Here is a 7,957-nt window from a genome sequence, read left to right on the forward strand (position 1 = left end):
TGTGTTTTGCGTGATTACGAAAGGGCATCGATTAGTAGTGTGGCCTAGCCTTCCGCATTTGGTACATAGCAAGTTAAAGCCTTCATACAATATTTGTTGACGATACATGCCAATAAACACATGTGTTGTAAGTGGTTTTTCAAATGGAAGTTCTATGAAAATGCGTGCATATCTACCCCTGGTCGTGGCAGAAGTACATGTGTCAGCTTTTAGTAGTGTATCGATTTTGGATCCCACCCTTTGGAGAATTTCAAGATCATAAAATTCAGTAGGTAATTCAGGCAATTTGATCCAGATAGCGGAGTATGTTAGTTGGGCATTTGAAGCAATGAATTTGGGGTCCCATTTGCGAACAGAGAGAAAGTGATTCTAACTCATTTTCTTTCAATCTTTTATTACATTTCACAAATCTTCAATCTAAAATCTAGGATTTTCCTAGTCAAAATTGAGGGTTTGGGTAGAATTAGAGATTTTTGAGAAATTGGAATTTAGACCTCAAATTAAGGTTGGATTCCAAGACTAATTACATAACCATGCTCGGGGATGAATAGGTAAATGAATTTTGATCCGAACCTCGAATTTTGACCAAGCGGTCCCGGGATCGATTTTTAACTTTTTGGGGGAAAGTTTGGGAATTCTAAATTTATACGTTCTAATTGATTCCTTTAGCAATAGTTGATACAATTGAGTCAATTGTGGTAGATGCGAGTGGTTTGGAGGCGAATTCTAGGGGAAAGGCCCCGGTAGAGCTTTGAATTGACTGCGGAGTGAGGTAAGTGCCTTGGTTAACCTTGACTTGAGGGAATTAGAAACCCTCAGACTATGTGCTATGTGAATTTCATGTGAGCGGCGTATATGCGAGGTGACGAGTGCTTATACGCTGCCGAATTATCTGTTTTCCCTGATTTTCCGCTTTTACTTAATTGTTTCCTTCCTTGTCTTAACTATAAAATGCTCTCACTATTTTCCATGCTTAACTGCTACTTGTTAATTAATGTCTTCTCCTATTCATGAGGTTAGCTCTTTTTTATAGTTTCACGAATCCCTACTAGTTGTTAAATTTGACTGGCTTGTAGCTTTTAATTGTATATTGCTGGATTGGTCTCGCTGCATAGTATTACTTATGTAGATTCTTATATTGTTCAAGGTTTCCATTATGGTTCAGTTTGGCATTTATTTATCGTAAAGGTTTGGTGGTTTGAATTGTTAACTTGACTATGTGCATTGAGTGTTTGATTGGTGGGACCGGGTTGCACGCTGCAACAGGTGTAATAAGGGTGAAATGATATGGTGGAATAAGGGTGGATATATACCATATGGTAGGATTGGGTTGTACGTCGCAACATGTGGAATAATGGTGGATTGATATGGTGGAATAAGGATGAATATGATACTGATATTGATATATGGAGGGATCATTTCCATTACTTGAGCTGTGTCGGTTTTCCGGTATTTGCATTTGAATTGTAAGAGATTTGTAATTCTGGACTACGTTGGTTTATTTTTGAGGCTGTGGTTATCATTTTCAGTTGTGACACCAGGTTCGGGGATTTGTAATAGATGTTTGGCTGGTTTAGCTTCCACATATTTCACTTAGAATATTTATGTTACTACAATTCTTTATTAATGTTATTAATTAATCTGTTAAAAGAAGTAAATTGTTCTAACGTTGGCTTGCCTAGCAAGTGAAATGTTAGGTACCATCACGGTCCCGACGGTAAAAATTTTGAGTCGAGACATGCATCATATAGATTGGTAAGATATGTGAAAAGTGAACGAGGATTAGGCATTCTTATGAGCGCAGATGGTGATATGACTTTGAGGGCATACTCTGATGCAGACTAGGCAAGTTGCCCAAACTCAAGAAAATCAGTAACCGGTTACTTAGTGAAGTTTGGAGAATGTCTAGTTTCGTGGAAGTCAAAGAAGCAGAATACAGTAGCAAGGAGTTCAGCAGAATAAGAATATAGGAGTATTGTACTAACAATCTCTAAATTGATCCGGCTACTGGGAGTATTCAAGGAGCTGGGAGTTGAACCTTCTACCCCAATTCAGTTGTTCATTAACAGTAAAGCAGCGATGCATATAGCTAGTAATTCAGTGTTTCATGAGCGAACCAAACACATAGAAATTGATTGCCTTTTTATAAGGGAAAAGGTACAAGAAGGATTAATTCACCCTGTGTATGTCCCAACAGAAGAACATGCGACAAACTTGTTGACCAAAGGACTTGGGAGTGTACAACATCACCACCTGATGTCCAAGCTAGGTGTTTTGAATGTTTTCACAACACCTAGCTTGAAAGGGGGCGTTGAGATGGTTAGAATGACAGTTGGTGAAAACTGTGAAGGTGAATGCTTAGAGGGTGACATAAGTGGTTAGGTGACAATTGTGCATTGTAGCTTACTTAGTTAGTGGAATATGTGTTAAGTTTATATATGTTCATGTGTTTAGTGTTTTAGGCAATTTAGCTAATGCAATCACTCTCATTCTTCTGCAATTGAGCTTTGATTACTTCCAGAACTTTCTTTTTCTCTCTTCGATACGATCTGAGCTTCAATACTACACACTTCAATGGTGGAAATTAACACGACTCGCCCGTTTACCATCCCTAGGCGTATCTAGGAGGGGTTTCATGGGGCACGTGAACCCATGCTCCCCTCCCTAGATCATATGTAGTAATGTTATGTTTTTTAAAAAAATATTTAAATATATGTGTGTGCACCCAAGCTCAATGTATCATATCGTGCAATGGTTATCGGATGTACCTCTCTAAGTGGATTATAAGTTCAAATCTTATGTCAATCTTGTTAAACTTTTATATAACTTGGCGCCCACGGAAGATAGACATGTTAGGTGTCACTTTTTGCGTATTAATTAAGTACTTCTTCTTTTTCTTTCTTTCTTTCTTTGATTTATTTTTTTAAAATTTTACACATTAAAATTCCTATTGTTCTTTTGTTACCGTTAAATTTTATATGACTAAACGAAATGTGTTTATTAAAACTAGTAGCAGTAGATGAAGTAGCATATAGTCAATGGATTCAACTAATCCCAACATTTTCGGCGGGGAGTATAGAATATAGGTATTGATATAGATGTAAGAAAATTACTATATAAATATTAATATTAAACTTTTAATTCTAAAAGTATATTGGGTGCAATAGTAAAACTAAAAGTTGAACCCCTAAAATTTATATTCTAGATTTATCGCTTTGTAATAGTGCACCCATCTTTCAAAAATTCTGTAGGTGGTTTGGATGCTGCATGATAATTGAGTTTAGGACTAGTGGGTGTTGTTGAAGATTGGTGTGGGTGAAGGATGTGGTCCTTGTGTGTTGGAAGCTGAGAGGTAATCTGTTCATTTGTGGGTTTTGAAGAGGAAAAGTAAGTTGTATTTATTAAAGGTAAAGTAGAAGTGGAGGTTAATGATGGAGTTGCAGTAAAGTGTGAGTTTTTAGAGGTTAAGGGATGCGGTTGATGCGAAAAGGGTTGGGGTGGAGTAAGTGGTAATGAATAGGGGAGGGCACGTGATGGGTTGCTAGGGTCAGCCTTTGATGTTGATTGGGCTGTAGGGTGCAATTGATTTGGGTCGTTTGAGTATACGGTTTGTAATGTGCTATCTTCAATTGAGATAGTAGGGGTAGTGATTACAGGCTTTGCATGTTTAGGGTATTGTGGAAATTGGGTGGCTATTGGTGTAATGGAGGGGAGTGCTGCATGGCAGTTGTAGGCTGAGGTGTCAATTGAGCAGTTGGCCCATTCACTACTGGGCTCATGGTTGTGACATTGGACTCAATCATGGTTTCATCTTCAATATCGTGTAATAGGTCAAGAGTAGAATGTCTAAAAAAAATTTGGGTGGGTATTATAGACATTTCGTGTAGGTAATTTATTAGGGTTAGGGGTTGATCTGGTAGAAGATTTATCTGTGGGGTCCACAGGAACCGTCACTGTAACTTGATTTGGCAAGTGTTCGTTGTGAAGTGGTTTGTTAGCAGATCACGATAGAAATAATGCGTCTCGTCTTCTAGGAGGACTTTGTATTCTTGACTTGTGTGGGAATTGAACTGTTTTCCAATCCCCATCGATTTGTTTGGATTGGGAAGAATCAGGTATTGGGAGAGTGGAAGGTGAAGTGAATGATGAGGTATTGACTGGATTATTGGGTGCTGAGGGTGGATTGGTTGTGTTTTGCGTGATTACGAAAGGGCATCGATTAGTAGTGTGGCCTAGCCTTCCGCATTTGGTACATAGCATGTTAAAGCCTTCATACAGTATTTGTTGACGATGCATGCCAATAAACACATGTGTTGTAAGTGTTTTTTCAAATGGAACTTCTATGCAAATGCGTGTATATCTACCCCTGGTCGTGGCAGAAGTACAAGTGTCAACTTTTAGCAGTATACCGATTTTGGATCCCACCCTTTGGAGAATTTCAAGATCATTAAATTCAGTAGGTAATTCAGGCAATTTGATCCCGATAGCGGAGTATGTTAGTTGGGCATTTGAAGCAATGAATTTGGGCTCCCATTTGCGAACATAGAGGAAGTGATTAAAGATAAATCAATAGGTCCTTCATGCAGTGCTTTAGTCATATTTTCCTCTTTTTGAAACTTAATGAGGAAGAAGTCTGAGCCCAAATCGATGAGCAGTAGGTCTTCAGATGGCCGCCATAGTATTTTAAGTTTCGCACGTAAAGTTTGGTGACTCACTTTACGGCCAAAAACCTTAACCATTACAGAATATTTCCAGGGTGACTATAATCTAGTTTTGTCGGAAGCGGATAATGGGATGAAAGTTTCTGTGTTGGTTTCATTTGTGGTTTCATCGGATAGGTCTAAGTGTGAGTGGCTTGAGTGGCAGGTGTTTGGTATGTGGTGGAATTGATTATGATCTAGTAGACTTTGCATGTAGGTGGGTGTTGTATATGATGAAATAGTGGTAGGGGCGTGGGATTATCAATATGCATTGAACTTATGTCCGGCTATTCCGGCGGTGATGAGTTAGGACGACCGGTTGCCATGGGTGGTGTGGGGTGTTCACTGAGTGAGGAAGATGTTTAGCTGGGGCGAAACTCATTCATAACAATCTAAGTGATAAATAAATTCTATTTCTACAAAATTACTAACCTAAATTTTATAAAGGACTACGTAATTATATTTTTACAGAAAAATTGTTGTGTTCGTGGAAACTGTTTGACTAACTTTTAGACCATCCAGTCAATTTTACTCTAAACTGACCTAAACAAATACTATATTAGTCTTAAGTTCATCAAAGTGGACTCTGCATTAATAATTGAAATTTATGCCGCAACAATGACATTAGCTTTTATAAATAAAGTAATAGGAATTTGATAGTTCCAGGAAACAACTCTACTCTACTCCCTTATTTTGTAATATGACTATTTAAATAATAGTAATATTCAGTTACGAAAAAGAATAAAGTAATATACTTTAAATAATAGTAATATTCAGTTGACGAAAAAGCACACCTTTAATATTGTTGTTAAAATTATTATCCATTTATTGAAAGAAGGTTAATTAATCTTGAGCTTTCTTTCTTGAAATACCAGAAATTTTCAGCAAATTCCAAGACGAAAATGGCATATTCAAGGAATCTGTTACTAGTGATGTCTTAGGATTATTGAACTTGTATGAAGCTTCACACGTAAGGACTCATGCTGACGATATCTTAGAAGACGCACTTGCTTTCTCCACTATCCATCTTGAATCTGCCGCTCCACAGATAAAATCTCCACTTAGGGAGCAAGTGACACATGCCCTTGAGCAATGTTTGCACAAGGGCGTTCCTAGAGTTGAGACCCGATTCTTCATCTCATCAATATATGAGAAGGAACAATCGAAAAATAATGTGTTACTTCGATTTGCCAAATTGGATTTCAACTTGCTCCAGATGTTGCACAAACAAGAACTTGCTGAAGTATCAAGGTGCGATAAATAAGAACGATGAACCCTTTTTGATTGATTATATCTCAAGTAGTGATGTTAATTTGTTACGCTGCAGGTGGTGGAAAGATTTGGATTTCGTAACAACACTTCCATATGCTAGAGATCGAGTAGTTGAATGCTACCTTTTGGGCATTAGGAGTTTATTTTGAGCCTCAATACTCTCAAGCTCGCGTCATGCTCGTTAAGACCATATCAATGATTTCGATTGTCGATGACACCTTTGATGCTTATGGTACAGTTAAAGAACTTGAGGCATACGCAGATGCCGTACAAAGGTATGAACTTCATATATTCACTTATTCAAATACTCCTTACTAGTGAATGCCATTGTGAAAATATTAAGACGAACTTCTACTCATTATAGTTGTCCTCTTTCAAAATGCTTGAGTTTTTACATTAATTTTGTCATCTTGTAGATGGGATATCAATGAAATTGATCGGCTTCCCGATTACATGAAAATTAGTTATAAAGCTATTCTTGATCTTTACAAGGATTATGAAAAGGAATTGTCTAGTGCTGGAAGATCTCATATTGTCTGTCATGCAATAGAAAGAGTATTTTTGGGCAACTTAACTATCAAAATACGTTTTCTCCTTAATCCATTTCTCACTATGTTTTACCTTGTGCAAGTCTTTTAGTGATCAGAAACTTGTAATAATTCAATCAGAATTTTCTAACACTTGAACATATATGTTTTGTATTCACAGATGAAAGAAGTAGTAAGAAATTAAAATGTTGAGTCAACATGGTTTATTGAAGGATATATGCCACCTGTTTCTGAATATCTAGGCAATGCACTGGCAACTACTACATATTACTACCCTGCGACAACATCATATTTGGGTATGAAGTCTGCTACCAAGCAGGATTTTGAGTGGTTGTCAAAGAATCCTAAAATTCTTGAAGCTAGTGTGATTATATGCCGAGTTATTGATGATACAGCAACGTACGAGGTATAAGTTGTGTCTCACAATTTTATATCATTATGTGAGATTTGGACAAACTATAAGTTTTGTGATGTCAATTGAGGCTTATATAAGCTAACCCTTAATCTATCTGCCTTTACAGGTTGAGAAAAGCAGAGGACAAATTGCAACAGGAATTGAGTGTTGCATGAGAGATTATGGTGTATCAACAAAAGAGGCAATGGATAAATTCCAAAAAATGGCTGAGACAGCATGGAAGGATCTTAATGAAGGACTTCTTAGGCCAACTCCAGTATCTGCAGAGCTTTTAACTCCTATTCTCAATCTTGCTCATATTGTTGAGGTTACATAGATACACAATCTAGATGGATATACTCATCCGGAGAAAGTCTTAAAACCTCACATTATTGGCCTACTTGTGGACTCCATCGAAATTTGAGCTGCCAATTATTGTTGCTCATCTTAAGGAAACTTCATTATTCTTTGTTGAGAAAGTAGTTATATAAGTTTAATTTTTTTGTTTTATTGTATAGTTAAGTTGTTAGGGAGCTGCTTTTGCGGTTGTGCAGTGCACTTCCTAACTAGGACCTCCTTAAGATCCTTGTAAGAAATAATCTCAATCTTTTTATATAACAATAGGTTAAAGTTATGAAGCTTGTTATGGGAGTCTTACTTTTCTTATAAATAGTCTCTTGTAACCTATTTTTCAGTGTATGAAGTAATCTGAGCCTTTTCCACGTCCTTGCTTTAGTATCTTTTTAATCCTACTTGGTCTCACAAAGATTGGTTTTTGGCACTTTTGTTTTTCCTTGTAGTGCATGTATAAGTGAATCTGGAATATATATAAGAAAGCGTTGACATAATTGAATCAAGAGTAGTGCTACATTATGCGCTATGTGTTGGCATAGAATAGCTATTATTGTATTTATGTTATCCCGTGAATGTCATCACTGATTTTCCTCTTGAAAATAAACCACTAGTCCTCTTAAATACTCTTTTAACTAGTGAATTTGCCGCGCTCTGCACGGTCATAAAGATAAATAAATGAGCGTTACAAA

At 37.0% G+C, this 7,957-nt stretch overlaps 1 pseudogene; it reads left to right on the forward strand.

The window, feature by feature from the left end:
* The first annotated feature begins 2,079 nt into the window (after positions 1-2,079).
* Positions 2,080-7,519, forward strand: LOC104220749 (vetispiradiene synthase 3-like; annotated as a pseudogene).
* The last annotated feature ends 438 nt before the right edge of the window (positions 7,520-7,957 follow it).

Source organism: Nicotiana sylvestris, chromosome 5 (genome assembly GCF_000393655.2).
Source record: "Nicotiana sylvestris chromosome 5, ASM39365v2, whole genome shotgun sequence".
NCBI classification, from domain to species: Eukaryota; Viridiplantae; Streptophyta; class Magnoliopsida; order Solanales; family Solanaceae; genus Nicotiana; species Nicotiana sylvestris.